Source organism: Sapajus apella, unplaced genomic scaffold (assembly GCF_009761245.1).
Source record: "Sapajus apella isolate SASKATOON/1434 unplaced genomic scaffold, GSC_monkey_1.0 scaffold23, whole genome shotgun sequence".
Classification (NCBI taxonomy): Eukaryota; Metazoa; Chordata; class Mammalia; order Primates; family Cebidae; genus Sapajus; species Sapajus apella.
In genome coordinates, this window is record NW_022436963.1 from 12,532,385 (window position 1) to 12,550,488 (window position 18,104).

The 18,104-nt window shown below is 40.6% G+C and overlaps 1 protein-coding gene across 7 annotated transcripts in view; it reads right to left on the bottom strand.

The window, feature by feature from the left end:
* The window catches only part of FHIT (fragile histidine triad diadenosine triphosphatase), a 1,501,749-nt gene extending 1,492,167 nt beyond the window's left edge, over positions 1–9,582 (bottom strand). For 3 of the 7 annotated variants that reach the window (XM_032289591.1, XM_032289588.1, XM_032289589.1), the window contains exon 1: positions 9,406–9,581. The gene's annotated coding sequence lies outside the window, so the exon portion shown is untranslated. Of the gene's footprint in view, positions 1–9,405 lie in introns of all 7 variants that reach the window. The other 4 variants (XM_032289593.1, XM_032289590.1, XM_032289598.1 and 1 more) reach the window with 3 other exon arrangements.
* Between the last annotated feature and the right edge of the window lie 8,522 nt (positions 9,583–18,104).

The following is an 18,104-nucleotide window of genomic DNA, read 5'->3' on the forward strand; positions in this document are numbered from 1 at the left end:
CAGAAAGAGTCTTTCAGTTCCAGAATCCTGTCAATATGTACCTTTTGTGAATTTCTTAACCAGTTTCTCAATTTTCTCTATTCCCACTTATTCATCATTAAAAGAAAACATTGGCATACACACAAAATACCCCTAAATATGTGATTTTTAACTATATTAAACACTGGCAAAAACACTGTTTTTCCAATCTTTTCTCTTTTTCTCTCTATGAAGTCAATAGATTAGAAAAGTAAGACTACTACATTGTGAAATAACATCCTGGTGGGTAGAAAGGTTCAGGAAATGCAGAAAAATGAAATTACAGTGCTGAGTAATATATATTCAAGCCAAGAGGGCTCCTGGACCCTTGCTATAAGGGTTTAAATATAAATACTCAAACATAAGTGTATGTATTTTCTATGAGGGGAAAAACAACTTTCCAAAGGAAAGAGTCTGGAAGGGGATCAGAATATGCTACCCTAAAATATGCCACTTTGGCATAAGGGTTATTTGAGTTGAAGGCAAGTAAGAAACAGCATATTCAGAAAACAACAACAACAACAACAAAAACCTCTGCCCTCCTCCATCTAGCTAAAAGTAGGGCAGATTTTCCTTTGTAAAGGTGACATATTTTCTATAAATAAAGGTGTTCCCCTTTCCCTACCGGAAAGAGAAGAATTCTTACCTGCATAAACAAACCTTACTAAACAATCTTCATTTACCATACATTTTCCTAGTCATGTTTTCACAATCTATCCCCCTACCCCAGAAGCCTAAATCCCGTTTTCCTTTTGTGACCACCTAATAGGTTCATTTTGCTTACTGCCCAGATAGAGCAGATTTATCAAGACAGAGGAAGTGCAACAGAAAAAGAATTCACGCAGAGCCAGCTGAACAGGAGACCAGAGTTTTATTATTACTGAGATCAGTCTCCCTGAAAATTTCAGAGACTGGGATTTTTTTAAGGTTAATTTGGTGGGTAGGGGGCCAGGTAGAGGGGAGTGCTGACTGGTCAAGTTGGGGATGAAATCAAAGGGAGTCAATGCTGTCCTCTTGCGCTGAGTCAGTTCCCGGGTGGGGGTGCAAGACCAAACGGGACAGTTTATCGATGCAGGTGGTGCCATCTGATGCATCAAGTGCAAAGTCAGAAAAATATATCCAGCACCAACCTTAGATTTGATGTTATCCCTAGGAGCAATCCCTAGGAGCAACTGGGTGGTGGTTTAGAATCTTGAGGCTTCTAGTTCCATGACTCCTAAACCATAATTTCTAATCTTGGGACTAATTTGTTAGTCCTAGGGGATTTGTTTTGGGAAAGGGTTGTTACCATCTTTGTTCCAAAGGTAAACTATAAACTAAAATCCTCCCAAAGTTAGTCTGGCCTTCGCACAGTAATGAACAAGGACAGCTTGGAGGTTAAAAGCAAGTTAGATGCGATTAGGTCAGATCTCTTTCACTGTCATAATTTTTACAAAGGAGATTTCACTTTGTCTAGTTGCTTCTCCACATAACATATAAGCCCCCAGACCTACCCACCTCTCTGGAGTCTTCACTTCTTTCCTCCCTCACAATCACCACATTTATGGATTATCAAGAAAATTAAAGGTGTGTAATCAGATTAGCTTAATTATCCTTCTGCCTTGAAAGGGAGTTGGGAGAAGACTGGGGTAAGAAGGAAACTTTATAACAGGCAGCCTTCCTAGAAGAGGTTTACTTCAATGGTTCATTTCAAGCTACTTAATTAGAATGTAAGAATACCACCAGTAAAAGTGAATGGTATTTTATCTGAACAAGTGTTTAAACCTTTTCAGTAACACTGCCACAGATCTTGAAAGCATGTTACTGAGTTTCTTTAGAACACAGTTTTAACAAGATTATAGTCCCCCACCACACCCCAGCCATAAAGAATGAGACAAACTAAGTACAGGACGAGAAACACTTCCTGAAATTCGATATAATGAAAATTCTTAGATAAGCACAGCAAGAGATACACAGGGGGTAGGGGAGAAGAGTGTCCCTGGTAGTTTATCTCAAAGGTAACTAGTACACAATTTATAGTTCGTTCATCAAATTTCATGACAGCTTTGTGATGGCGCTTTTCTTTCACTTCCAAACCCTTCAAAATGCTACTTTCTAGATATTTCATTCCTCACCCAGACCTTTTACCTTTTGGATTATACCTGATTCATTCCACAATGCTGTGTTATTAGAATCAGTGGTTTTCCATCTAAAATGCACTTTAGAATTAACTGGGAGTTGTTCCACAATGCTGTGTTATTAGAATCAGTGGTTTTCAATTTTAAATGCACTTTAGAATCAGCTGGGAAATGTAAAACCACAACAACAACAAACACCTGCTCCCCTTCCCACTCTTATTTCAGTTATCTGGATGGGACCAGCCCCAGGTGTTTCTCACTTATAGGTCTGAGAGCCACTAGTTGGAAAGCAATCCAAACAGACTAAAAATACATAATGAAGGAATAAACTTACATTAGGAGGCCAGGTACCTTGAATTTCCATCGTAATAATCAGATATAATGTGTTAATTTAAGGATCCCAGATTTCTGTCCATCAGATTTAGAAAGACTCAATTGCATGGGCTGAAATATAGCTATTTGCCCATGATGGGGTTCAGGACATACTACCTCCAAATATTGTAAGCTGAAGGAATTTGAGAAGACAGCAGAAGGAAGGTCAGAGAGTGACCTCTGACCTTCTGACTTCTGCCCTTGTCCTCTGAAGCAGGTCATAAAACCTAGGAAGAATTAACTGGCCTTCTCCTGAGGCAGGTCTAAGACTCTCCTGTGAAAGGTTCCTCACTTACCATACCTGGAGTAAAAGAACATACTTATCACTGAAGACAAAGGGATACAGAGAATCTGAACAAACAGGTCTTGCTATGTTTCCTCCCATTCTTATTCAATCATGCGTCTACACAACTACTACTTCTTATCAAATCTAGCATGAAAAATACACAGGTTTACCAGTTTTGGGTCTTCATTTCATTAAGAAGAATCCCATGTCACATAAAACTTATGTTAAATAAGTCTGTGTGCTTTTCTCTTGTTAATCCGTCTTTTGTTACGGGGACTCAACGAAGAGCCTGGGGGTGAGGAAAAGAGACTTCTCCTCCCCTGACTCTATAATACTCGTTTTCACAGATGATTGAAGAAATTCAACATCATATGAGACAGCTAAGCAAAAACAGTAGAATTGAAGGTAATCTAGTCCTCTTAGTACTTAAAATATGATAAGGAAATACAGCAGGATGCATAAAGTTATGTTTTTATTGATAATGATAAGAATAAAATCATAAGCTACCATTTATGGAGTACCAGTTACTGTGTTAAGCACTTTCAATGGGTTACCTCATTGAAAACTGAAAATATCCTTCTGCAATAGAAATTATCACCCCCATTTCACAGATGAGGAAATTGAGGCTCAGAGAGATTTGGACACTTTCCCTAGAGTCACATACATAGAAAGTGGCAGAACCAAGATTAAAGCCCAGGTCTTTTGCTCTATTGAGTCCATTCTCTTAACCACATCATCTGTCACCCAGATCACTGAAGGATCTCCTAAGTACTTGCTACTCAATGGATGATCCAGACCAGCACCATCAGTCTGTTAGAAATACTGAATCTCTGATCTTTTCTAGGTCTTATTTAATCAGAATCTTCATTTTAAGATCAGCAGGAGACTTGCATGTACATTAAAATTAAAAAAGCACAAGCCTACATGGTTTTTCCTCTTCAACTATTACCTCAGATAAATTCATTATCCATACCGCATCCATACTTTTTAAAAACTGATTTATAAAAATTGTACATGTTTATGGTGTAAAACGTGATTGTATATGTTTATGGCGTAAAATTGTATATGTTTATGGTATAAAACCACTATGGAATGGCTAAATCAAGCTAATTAATATGGATTACCTCAAATACTTACCATTTATTTGTGGTGAGAGTGTCAGAGGTGTTTGAACCAGAACAACTCCATCTCGAACAGAGGCTGGGTAAAATAAGGCTGAGACCTATTGGGCTGCATTCCCAGGAGGTTAAGGCATTCTTAGTCACAAGATGAGACAGAAGATCAGCACAAGATACGAGTAATAAAGACCTTACTGATAAAACAAACTGCAGTAAAGAAGGTGGCTAAAACCCACCAAAACCAAGATGGCGACCACAGTGACTTCTGGTCGTCCTCGCTGCTATACTCCCTCCTGCTCCATTACAGTTTGTAAATGCCACGGCAACATCAGGAAGTTACCATATATGGTCTAAAAAGAGGAGTCATGAATAATCCACCCCTTATTTAGCACATCGTCAAGAAATAACCATAGGAACGGGCAACCAGCAGCCCTTGGAACTACTTCATCTATGGAATAGCCATCCTTTTATTCCTTCACTTTCTTAATATTAACTTGCTTTCACTTTACGGACTTGCCCTGAATTCTTTCTTGCATAAGATCCAAGAACCCTGAGAGGTCTGTATGAAGACTCCTTTCTGGAAACAAGAACACTTAAAATCTATACTCTTGGTAATCTTCAATAATATAATACATTGCTATGTATCCATACTTTCATAAAAACAAATCCAATAATTTCATTTCCCCACTTAAGACTGTTAAGCAGTTTCCTGAATGCCCTTAAAAGAAGGTCCAAATGCAGGTAACTGGACTCTGAATAATATTACTCAGGCTCATCATTCTCAGCAGACTAATGCAGGAACAGAAAACCAAACACCACATTCATGTTCTCACTCAAAAATGGGAGTTGAACAATGAGAACACGTGGACACAGGGAGGGGAACATCACACACTGGGGCCTGTCAGTGGATGGGGAGCAAAGGGAGGGAGAGCATTAGGACAAATACCTAATGCATGCAGGGCTTAAAACCTAGATAATGGGTTGATAGGTGCAGCATACCACCATAGCATATGGATACCTACGTAACAAACCTGCACATTCTGCACAAGCATCCCAGAACTTAAAGTAAAATTAAAAAAAAAAAATTTTAAAGGAAAAAATATATATAGATTGCTCAGGCTCACCTCTGCAGCCTTACTCTCAACCTCATCCAGCCATTGATTTTCATCCCCTAGGCACACAGACCTCCTTTCTGCTCATCAAATCCCAACCCACCCTTCCTTCCTTTCTTCCTTCCTTTTTTCCTTCCTTCTTTCTTTCCTTCCTTCCTTCTACTAGGTTCTTCCCTGCTGAGAATATACCCTCACTCACCCCATCACTACCTCCCTGCCAGCCCCATTTACTGCCCTCACCAGTGCAGATGCAGTGCCTAGCACAGAGTTAGGAGCAAGATAAATGTGCTGAATAAAAACATGGGCAGGATACTGAAGGCCTCCGCTTTTCCCTTGTCTGTCACCTCTGCTGTTGCTGTGATCCCCATTCCTGTTTCTCCTTCCTTGTTCCCTGCATCACTTCTTTTCAATAACTCACCTCCTTATCAGTAACCTCATGGCTATTGAAGTTGTCAGCTTTAGAAAGAAGCACTGCCACGTCCCCATGGTCATCACCCCAGGATCACTCACCAGCTGGATGACAACTGCCTCACTCTAATCCTGAGGCTCCTGGCAGAGGCCCAGTCTTTTCTAGAGGTGGAAAGAAGCCCTCACTGACAGAAACAGGTGGCTTTTAAATCGAAGATTTAATATATAGGTAGAAACATAGATCAGGGACCTCTCAGCAGGCAGTACCAAGCCAAAAGCTTCACTATCTCTCTGCCCATACAAGAGAGTGTCACCGCACTGACAAGACAGGTTATCAAGAGTTGTGAGGAACTTCATATTTTAAATGTGATGACCAACGATGCTACTCTAAGAAAACAAACGGCAAATCCTTTTATAGTATAAATACTTGCCTCAAGTTTTAAATTGTGAGAAAATGTGAATTTTCACATATCAGGCTTACATTAATAACAAAAATAAGAGCTATTATATTTATCTATTCACTGCAAGCTGTTAAGAGCCTGACAACATACTCAAAGCTTTAAACACACTTTCTTCTTCATCATCACTGTGAGGTAGAAATGCTTATTATCTCTATTTTACAGAGAGAAAACCAAGAGCTAAGTGACCTGTCTAAAAGGCAGAGCTGGGAATTAAATCACAGGCCCCCAGGCAACCCCTCTACTGCTTCTCTGCTATGTCCTACTACTTAGATCACTTTCTCATCTGAGAAGTCACAGATGTGGACATTCCCAAAGAGACAACCCATTGGAGAATGATCTCAAAGGCTGAGATTTTTCTCTGCAATGTACATATTGAAAGCAAAGTAACCTCCTACATCTAATATTTCAAATCCACACTTCTACATTAAAAGAGTAAACAGATTCAACGAAGAGATGTGGGAACAGGGGTGTTTATGAATGCAATTCCACAAGTACTTTTTCAGTGTCTACTGGTGGTCAGGCACTGTGGTGGAAGATGAATGATCAGACTATCAGTTGGGAGAGTGTGGGGGTGGGGCCATGGGGGTGATGAGGAGAACTTCTCAAATAGACTGTTTCAGGAATGTTTAGCCAATAATTCATAAAACTGTTATTTTATTACCTAACTATATGGAAATCATCTTTCACACAGAAGAGACCAGAGTTACCTATCTTACTATATGTGCATACATAATTGAAAGAGCCAATATGTCTTCTAAAAAGAAAGTTACGGCTTGTTGGATTTCTGATAGTTCATATTAGAGGGTCAGATTTTAACATGTGAATGTAAACATAGTGCCAGAATTTGTTCTCAAGTCTCTGAAAGAACAAAAGAGAAAAGAGTAATGGGAGCCAAAACCAGACTAATTTCCAAAATAGAAACAGAGCATGTTGAAGTTGCATGAATACACAAATAAAGATGGGGACACAAAAACATTTCCTAGAGAATTCTATCAAAGGCTGCAGGAAAAAGGCTAAGACAAAGATACCAAATAGAAAACCATAAACCTGAAAGGGTTACCTACACTACTATAAGGACTCCAGAAACCTGCCTTCTTGCAGAAACAGGATGCTTTCGACGTGAGGGCATGAGATGAAGACTGTAGGCTTCTTTGTACCTCACTCTCCTCATTTATAAAATGAGAATTAGATTAGATCATTTATAAGGTCCTTCCAGACCTAACCCATTAAGTCCTTATCATCTATGTGGTCCCTGCACCTTAAGAGAGATGACCATATAAAGCAGCTCAAAAAACATTTGTTAAATTCATGAAATATTACAACCTTACCAACAATAAATAAGATACTTTACAACAATTGGTCCTGGTCTGTGGCCTAGAAAGAACAAATTAGAGGAGAAACCATTATCTAAAGAGCTACACATCTGGTGTTCCTGCTAGCTAACTGCTGGTGGAATGAAAATAACCCTGGACTTGAAAATAAGATGCTCGGGTCTAGTCTCATCTCTGACACAAACCAACTGTGTGACCTTGGGCAAACTGCTTTACCACCTGGGCTGCTTTCCTCATCTCTAACATAAAGGTATTATAAAACTTTATACAGCTAGCATTTGTGGAATCTTTATTATAGGCCAAGAAGTGTTCCAAGGTCATTGCCCTAGAATTAAATTATCTCAAAGGTTTTTGCAACTCTAACGTTTAGTGTCAAACTACAGAGGCAACATGATACAATGAAAATATTCCAAATTCTGTAGCCAGAAAGGTTGGACTCCCCCTTAGCTCTGTGAGGTAGGGTCTTTCTCTAAGCAGAGACTGTTAAGCAGAAGGGCTTACAGTCCCAGTCCTTTTATTTACCAGTGTTTTAGCTTGAACAAGTTACTTAGCTTTCCTAGGCTTAGTTTTCTAATCTGTAAAATTTATATAAAAACGATTCTCTCATATAGCTTTTTAGAGGATTAAAATATAACATATATATTTTATTGATAGTTGTGCAATCATGGACTATCTTCTCAAGATTTTTTATCATATACAAATGGGAAATTTAATATTAAAAAGAGGTCATGTGAACATGCTCTAAATGGTCAAGTGTTAGTGGTTTTAGAAGCATGCACATTTACTAACACTTGGAACACGATATACAACAATCCTATATCTAATATGCAATCAATAACAACAACAAAAACACACACACACACACAAGAACCCAAGACGTCTTTCTTTACTAAATATTTCTAGTCCAGGTTGCAGCAGATGGACACAGACGCCGGCAGCCATGAACGCACAGCCAAATGGGAGTTGTAGTTCCGAGTCAAGGCGCTGCGCTACAGAACAGAGGGAAGAGAGACTTCAACTCCCAGGAGACATCTCGCCGTGCAAAATGGCACGCCGGGAGGTGGAGTATTTGCCCGACCAGAAACAAGAGGGGGGACTGCAACTCCCAGAAGCCTCCGCTGCCCAGGCCTCCGGGCGCAAGCTGAAGCCAAGGAGGGAGGGTTCAGATAGATCCGGCTTAACAACAGGTGCGAGTAGAGACAGCTGATGGTAGTCTGGGCCCAGCCCGGGTCAGAAGCTTTCTCAAAACAACCACTGGGGGTATTTTCTACTGGTCCCATCCCGTTTCTGAGATACCAGAATAGTAATGGCAGTAAATCTACAAGTGGTAAGCTTTCACAAGCATGACCTCAATTTAGATTTTGGCTTCGGGCAACAACCTTGGGCCACCTGAGCCGGGACCCTTGAGCTCCTTGTTTCCCAGATCAGCGCTTCGAGTGGCTGTTCCAAGGTAACACAGCAAGGGTAGAATTTGAGCCTGCAGAGAACTGCAGATGTATCTCAAGTTCCACTAACCTGCCTCCTTCCCCCCGCCACCCCCCAACTTGGATATACCTTTAAAATCCCCCCTTATGATAGTAAAAATAAAAAAATAAAAAAAACATAAAATAGGTGTAAGAACGTCCGACCAAGTACTGATGAGTTCTCCCACAACAAATTCAATGCCTATTTGGTCTGTTTTTGAAACACTAATGTAAAATTCTCTCCCAAAATACTGCCTTCTCTCTACTCCAGTTTGCTCCCGTCCTGGGCACGTGTTCAGCACCCTCTTAGGGGAACCCAAAGCTGCGTGTTTGTCACAAACCTGCGGGGACGGATTCTTGCTACTTGTCTATGAAACTGACGAAGCATCCAAAAATGACGGTGCCGACTACACCCACAGGGCCAAGAACTGGGACGTGCCTGGACCCGCTGGCGTGGCCTCGTGCCTCAGTTTCCCTACGTATAAATACGTTGGAGGAGGAAGGTGTTAGGGCTAGGGCCGGTGCTTGGGAATTGGAGAGCCCGAGTTACCACCCTGAGACGCTCGTGGGGCGGAAGAGTCCTCGGGACAGAAGCCCACCGCCCCGTGAGCGGCGCCGGCCCCACTGGGCTCGGGGATGATGACCTGACGCGCGTGGAAACCCACACCGGCGCCCCAGAAACACGGTTCCACTTGGGCTTGCCCCCCCCCCGCCCCTACCTTCCAGGATGTTGGCAGCTGGGAATGAAAGGCAGAGGGAAGAAGCGCAGGGTCAGAGCGCCGCCTGGGCTTGTGCCCACTGGGTGGCCGCCTGAGGGAGCCCGGAACTGAGGGCAAAAAGTCCAGTGACGGGACAGGGCGGAGCGGGGACTGCAATTCCCACAAGACCCCGCGGTAGGGGCGGGACCCAAGATGGCCGCTCGTCTGGGGACAGGAGCGGAGGCCAATACGCGCAGAGCATGCGCCTGCACAGGGCCAATTGAAAGCCATAGTGGCTGTAACCCTGATTCAGGTGTGGGAAACACCGGCCACAAGAGAGAAGTTGGGCGCGAGGGGGGTGGAGGGGGTTGGGATAAATTGCACAATCTTTGGCTTTTTCTAAATAGAAAAAGAAACATGATTCTTTTCACGTGTAATGAAAGGCTGTACTGCACTTTTGCTTTCTTCCTTCCTACCAAAACGCGCTTGACTTATCCCTTCACGACTCCCCACTGGCTGGATTTCTTTTCACTTCATTTCCCCACTCTGGATCTTTCTTAATTCCTTAAGCCTTCTTTTCTTTATGGGTCTCTCAGAAACACAGACTCGCAATCCCTAACTTGATCCATCAAATGATGTGATCGTTTACGACTACGCTCAGCCCTCTCGGGCATCCTAACAAAATTGCACAAGTGCCCCATCCTTTTCCGTTCTTTTTTAACTGTGCTGTTTTTTTCCTTAGCACTTGTCGTTACCAAGCATTGTATAAAATTTACTTATTTATCTTTTCATCTTTCTCACACAGAATACACGATCCGTGCAGATGAGGGTTTTTGTTTTGGTCGCTGTGGTCTTTCTAGCGGGTGGAAAAGTCCCCAGCACATAGTAAATACACTGTATTTTGAATAATTGAACGAAATCTAGAGTGACCTTTCTCCTCTGGTCTCCCTTTCTCTGGTGCAGATCAACTCGTCTCTGACCACCATGGTTCCTTGTGCTTGCTCCCCTTTTTAATCCAAAATCATCATTGGTGTATTCTGTGCCAGATGCCATATGGGTGCCGGAGAAATTGTTGATTCAGACCCAATTCCTAACCTCAAAATGCTCTGGGTCTAGTGACGTATGAAAAGTAAACTTAATTTTGCAATAAATGCAATTACAAATTGCAGAACACCTAAATAATTTTCACAAGGTCATGCAGCTCCTAAGCAGGGACTAGATTCCTGGCTGTTGACTCTTGCCATGACACCAGGAGAAACAAAGAGCAGTCACTCTCGGACAAACACTGTTATACCAAAGCGAGATTAAAACAGAAGCGCCACACTCTGAGTTTGTTGGGAGTCCGTTTAATGCCGGCGTCCGAGAATCCGCTGTTGCTCAAACCTCTCGGCCCCAAACAAAAGACAGTCAACATTTTTATACCTTTTCATGGGTTAGGAGGCGGAAAGCAAATCGTTAAAGAAGCTGAAAGAGCAGGTTAGGGGAGGGGGACCTAGCAACAAAGATTTTATTTAAAGTTGTTTGTCAAGCAAGATGTGGAGTAGACAGTTACACAGCTGCAGGTACAGGTTGTATGGGTCAGTGGGCCCTGTTTCTCAGAAATAGGTTACAAAATACCAGGTGCCTCAGGCTACAAAGTTTCAGGAACAGAGTGCCCTACATAGCTCAGAGTGGTCAAAATGGAGTCAACAGGATTGCTTAAAATGGAGTCACCATAGCCAGGCTAGATTATCTCAACACTAAGATATATCCCCATTTTCCTTAGCACCATTTCCTTTCTTTCTCTGTCTCTCACTTTTTTCTTTGGCCTAATTCATCACATGCAAGCGATTATATCAAGTCCTAGATCTCTCATTATTTCTGATGTTTGAATCTCATGTGGAGTAGTAAGGCCCTACAAAGTGTTCTGGTGTGAAATACTGATGTCCTTGGAAGCTTGAGTCTCAGAGAATGTCACACTGGATTATAGTTCATCACACAGACACCATGACCACATAATATATTATCAAATTGTGAATAACAAAGTAAAATTGAAAAAAATTATAGTTAAAACAGCAGGAATGTGATCAATATGTGTACAGACTAATTTTGTGCATAGAGATTAAAACCCCTGTTCAGGCTTCCTAGTCTAATCTTCTGTCAATTTGGGGTCATTTCCTGTAATATAATAATTCTTTGTTGCTTTTATGAGCACAGACTTAGCTCAGCAGTCCCAGCTATTCTCAAGCTGATCGACATGAGAGATTTCATCACATGTGTCAGCCAGCTGCCAGACTAAACGTGGAAGAAAATCTGAAGCATATGAAACTGGAAAGCTCAATAACTTTCCTCCTCTTGAGAAAGTATCACCCTATAATCATTACATCTTCTACTTAGCAGTCAAAAGGCAAATGTCATGAACATATTTTGGATCTAAACAGTGGTGTCTAATGATTCTTACACTGTTGTCGGATAGCCGAATATGAGCACATAGGTATTATTTCAGCTGTGGATAATGCTGACTGCTGGGCTCAAGGTCAGCTGTGTCCTTCAGCAACAGATACATGCACAAAGAGCATGAAGACATGGCATTTGCCTTGGATTCAGGACCTTTGACTGCCAAGACAGTCAGTGGCAGGTTACTGTCTGATCTGCAACTTGACTGAATTAATGATCACCTTTGTTTGGGTTCTCAAAGAGCAGATCTGGAGACAGGTATTCAAGAGCAAGTATTTTATTTAGGAGGTTATTGCAGGAAACACCAGTAAGAGACTAGGAAAGTGAAATAAAGAAAAGAAGACCAGAAAGATGCCTTATCTGGCACACTAGTGCTAGAGGCAATCAGAACTTAATCCTCCTAGGAATCTCTAGGAAACATTGTGGAACATGTACCTTAGACTGAGTGATTCCACCAAGAGAACAAGAGAAATGGGTTGTTTGTGTCTCAAGCCTGTAATCCCAGCACTTTGGGAGGCCGAGGCGGGTGGATCACGAGGTCAAGAGATCGAGACCATCCTGGTCAACATGGTGAAACCCCGTCTCTACTAAAAATACAAAAAATTAGCTGGGCATGGTGGTGCGTGCCTGTAATCCCAGCAACTCAGGAGGCTGAGGCAGGAGAATTGCCTGAACCCAGGAGGCGGAGGTTGCGGTGAGCCAAGATCGCGCCATTGCACTCTAGCCTGGGTAACAAGAGTGAAACTCCGTCTCAAAAAAAAAAAAAAAAAAAAAAAACACCAACTACCATCAGTCAATGATTGGGGACTGCTTTTAGGGGTTGTTGAGACCCTAGCTTGTCTGCCATGCTCCAAGAGTGGACACAGTTGCCTCAGTGGCCACAGAAAGCCAGAGACAGAGGAATTAAGAATCAGAGTGGAAATAGTAAGGGAATATAACATACTGGCAGGCCACCAATAATATCTGCTACAGTAGCTTTGGTTTACCACAAGTTCATGTCACTGAAACTAACAGAATAAGAATAAATCAGAAACTAAGTAGATAAACACAAAAACCCAAGCAGCCTATCACCTTGTATCATTCATGAACAGTTAAGATAGGTTGTACTTTCTAAATCATCACTAAGACATACAAACCAAACAATAGCAAAAACCTCATTTACCTGGGGAATAGGAATTCTCTGAGCATTTAAGGAGGATGATTTGGGAGCTTTGGGGTGTTGTAACAACAGGGAAAATGAAGATTCAGAAAAAAGGCAAAGGAAATTTAAAGAAACATGCTGAAAACACAGTGTTTTTCATTTTATGATCTTGAAACATGAGTAAAGGCCTTGGATATTTTAAGAAAGTAGCATCAAGATCTGGGTGACTTTTAGACGCAGAAGACAATTTTGTGAAAGAACTCTGTGGGGTCGGGCGCGGTGGCTCATGCCTGTAATCCTAGCACTTTGGGAGGCCGAGGCGGTCGGATCATGAGGTCAAGAGATCGAGACCATCCTGGCCAACATAGTGAAACCCCGTCTCAAAAAATACAAAAAAATTAGCTGGGCGTGGTGGTGCATGCCTGTAGTTCCAGCTACTCGGGAGGCTGAGGCAGGAGAATTGCTTGAAGGCAGAGGTTGCAGTGAGCTGAGGTCACACCACTGCACTCCAGCTTGGCACCTGGTGATGGAGTGAGACTCTCTCTCAAAAAAAAAATTGGATTGTGCCATTATAGCACTTCTTCATAGCAAATATCTTTACTTGAAATTATAGTCCTCATTTATTTGTCTCTTTATCATCTGTCTCCTCCAAACAAAAGGTAAACTCTATGAAGGTAACAACTTTGTTTTCAGGCCTGGCACGGTAGCTCACGCCTGTAATCCCAGCACTTTGGGAGGCCAAGGTGGGCAGATGACTTGAGGTCAGGAGTTCGAGACCAGCCTGGCCAACATGGTGAAACCCCATCTCTACTAAAAATACAAAAATTAGCTGGGCATGTTGGCTCACACCTGTAATCTCAGCTACTCGGGAGGCTGAGGCAGGGAATCACTTGAGCCTGGGAGGCAGAGGCTCCAGTGAGCCGAGATTGCACCACTGCACTCCAGCCTGAGTGACACAGCGAGACTCCATCTCAAAAAAAAAAAAAAAAGAAAAGAACTTTTGTTTTTGTATTATTCAGTAGTGGGCACTCAGTAAATATGTGGTCAATGAATGACCATATTATGGCTACAAAAAGCAAACAGAGTCAGTACTAGAAGAGTCTGACATTTATACCACTTGTATCATTCAACTAAATCATAAAGGTAAGAGGCACTGATAATTACACAATAACCTGCCATTATCATGAAGCTTGGGGCCGTCCTTGTGTGTAGAAAAACTGGGAGTCACATAATGTTCTTTGGCTTTAGTCAAACACTTCCAACAGCATCCTTTTCAAGCACACAGGGGCTACAAGGAAATCTTTACCATGGAAACAGAATTTCAAAACTAAAAAGGCTGTAGAGGTCAAAGAGTCAACCCTTTGCAAAATTCATCTTAGCCACATGTTACAGGTCATAATCCAGACCTTCAGACAAGGATCTTTAAATTTTTTGTAATTTATTATAAATTTGGGATTTATTTGAAAAAATAATATCTAATATGAAAATATTATACTAGAAAAAGGAAAAATAATGCATTATTTTTGCAATACAAACTATAGAAAGCTTGGGAAACTCAGTCATACCCAAATGCATTCTTCTGCTTCACACACTTCTCAACCTGTGATCATTAAGTTTTTTGGCTACCATTGGAGAATTCTGGTTTAGCCATCTTATGATGTGCTAAAAATTTTCTAAATTTTTCACCTGTCTTTGTTATTTTCTCATCTTATTTCTCCCTTTGTTGTTCTGTGTTAAACATATTCCTTGGGTAGATTTGTTCATCAGATATTTAGAGATCTGTCTATTCCCTATAGCTAGTGAACATATGCATGCTGTCTCCTTTTAACTATGCCTCATAAATAATCACACTTAATCCTTCTTAGTGCCATCTTTTGCAATCATCTTCCAGTTACCTAGAACATAAGGTACATAAAACTAAGCTCAATGTCCAAGCTGTGATCTCAGTAGGGTGGCTCAGAGATAAGCTATGATTTTTCATCACTCTCTTTCAAGAAATTATGGCTCTAAACTTATTGCCCTGGTTTCACTGCAGCTTTAAAAACATTTCATCATTCTAGAAGATAAGACCCATTAAAAGCATTTTCTAAAAACTAAAAGATACAGTAGAGGAGAGTGCAGTTTCAATTCAGTTCAGCTTTTTTATATATGGAGGATTACTATGTGAGCCATTCTGTGGGAGGCTGGAATTCACCGATGAATGAGACACAGTCTCTGAAGTGGTACAGTAGTGAATACTGTAAGCATGTAAATAGATGAGCAAATCAATGTGATGCCCTAATGCCTGAATGAGTCGATTCTGCCACCTATAGTGAAGAAGAGAGGGGACTTCCAGGCAGAGGCAACAGTACATGGCAAGCACCAGAGCTCAGGCAGGGTAAACACATCAGTCTACCACCTAAATTGGAAGTAGGATAGTAGTGAAAGAAACCAGAAAAGTCCCAAGAACAAGGTCATGAGGGTTTCCAAGGTAACTCTTCAGTTTGCCATAAAAGCAATTGAGAGCATTGTAACTATAAAATAAATAGCTTAATTTGGGGACAAAAGGGGGAAAATCATTAAACAAATATTTATTGAGCATTTAATATATGCCAGGCATTGTACTAGGTGCCAGGGATGCAATGGTGAGTAAATCATAAAAAAAAAAAAAATCTACCTTTGCGTGACCTCTAAAAGAGTACACAAGCCATACACTAATATATAAACTTATAATCTATCATAGGTGTTGATAAATGCTGGGGTAAAAAAGCAAAATGAGAGGCTAGAAAGTGATAGGTGGCCTTCGTTTAGATAGAGTAGTCAGGGAAGGCCTCTTTGAAGAGGTGTCATTTGAACAAAGATCTCAGTGAAGTGGGGATAGGAGGCAGCCATGAGGAAATCTGTGGAAGAAAGTTCCAAACAGAACAGTAAATGTAAAGTCCTTAAGATACACCATACTGGCGTGGTAAAGGAATAGCCTGGAAGCCCATGGGGCTGGAGAAGAGTGAATGAGAAGAAAAGTAATGGAAAAGGAAGTGAAAGACAATCAGAGGCAAGATCACCAAGGGTTTGGTAGGCCATGATAAGATTTCCAGGAAAAATGGCTGGGCGCAGTGGCTCAAGCGTGTAATCCCAGCACTTTGGGAGGCCAAGGTGGGCGGATCACGAGGTCAAGACATCGAGACCATCCGGCCAACATGATGAAACCCCGTCTCTACTACAAAGACAAAAATTAGCTGGGCGTGGTGGCATGAACCTGTGGTCCCAGCTACTCGGGAGGCTGAGGCAGAAGAATCATTTGACCCCAGGAGGCAGAGGTTGCAGTGAGCCCAGATTGCACCACTTCACTCCAGCCTGACGACAGAGCAAGACTCTGTATAAAAAAAAAAAAAGAAGAAAAAATAAATATTTCCAGGAAAAATGTTAAAATAGTCCATAAATGTAGCCATCAGACAGTATATATAGTATGATCCATTCGTGTAAACCTAAAAGGATTGTGTGTTACACACCCACATAATTACTGAGGCTCATATTCACTTTGGGGACAGATGTGTTTTAGAAATTAATAATTTTTTGGTTTTTAGAAAGGTTATGTCTATACCATTTGGTATATAACACTTCTAGAGCAGCCTTGTGACAGCACCCTGTCATCAAACACATTAATATGTCTGCAACAAAACATATATGGGATAAGAAAACACTAAATATAGCCTTACATCAGGTCAATCTTTTGGCTCTCAAGCTTTTTGGATTTCAAAATTGCAGATCCAGAATTGTGAACCTCTATTTGTACATGTATGGAAAAATTCCAGGAGCGCGTCATTCATTGTTCATTGCTGTGAACAAAGGTTGGAAGAGTGAGATGCTTTAGCGGCTGGAGTATCTTGTATTGTACTTTTTATCAGGCTGAATATACTTCTTTACCATGTATTATTTATGTTATTGAAATAATGCAAGTTGAAAATTTTTTTAACATAGATATCAGTGTTTTTATTGATGTAGCCTTTAGGTAGTAACAATATCAGGGAAAATATTTTAAACAAAAAAAGTAATAGAAAAGATTTTGAATATGCATTATACAATTACTTCTATATTAGAGTTCTTAGTAATGAAATATTCAGCTTTGTGTCTCTGTATGCTTCTCAGATTTTTGTCTTTTAAGTACTTTTGTGGACTAGAGAGAGTTATAGTATCAAGATAATTTTGTAAGGAGTAGGAAATTCATACCTAAAATTCAGTATAAAATACATTTTAAAATTTTATGGTAAATCATATTTCCTAATGTTCCAAGAAATTTCTTCTGTTTCCTTATAGAACATGGCCCATTCTCAGGACCTGTGGCATTCTGTTTTGTTTTGTTTTCATGGTAAATCTGTAGGGTTTTTTTTTTTCCCTGTTTTGATAACAGAATGTCATACTTGTGATAAATACTTGCCCGAAAGATATTTATAATGTATAAGCCCTAAAATATTTAGACATTTTTAAATTGCAATTTCAACCTCTCTATTTCTTACCACTCTCCCCCAACAAAAATTCAGAGCAATGTATTTAACAGACACCACGTTTCATGGTGAATGTTATTGGCTATGTGGCTGAAAACTGTAATTAACCATGCCTCACTGATTCATACATGAATCATTTCGAGGTTTATTATTCCACTGGAATGTTAATGAACATGAATACAAAATGCTCTGAGAGATTTTCTTTTTATATTGGTAAAGTACATACGGCAAGGGGGAAAAAAAGCTTTAAAATAATTAGTGAAAAAATACGTTGTATATGTAACTAGACCCTTGATTTTTTTGAATAGTAAATAAGACTGTATAATTTATTGGAGCCTCTTCGCTACGAAGCTCACAGTGATTTTCCAAACATTAATTAATAAAGCTTCAGGATCCCTACCAGGTAAATGTTAATAAAACCCAGGAGTCCTAATTTTTTTGACCCTTGCTCCAGTTTCCAGGTAAGAAGCTAGCTGACTAAGATGCTTCCACAGCTTTGAAAACAAAATGGGCATGAAGCCAACATCCAGAGTTCAGATGTCATTTGTGAGCAGCATTCTCTTATGAACCTGGTTGAAGATAAAAGTAATTTAGGGAAAATGATATTTCAGCACTGCCTTAATCTAGCAGGGATTTTCTTCAGGAGAAAATTAAACCAAACA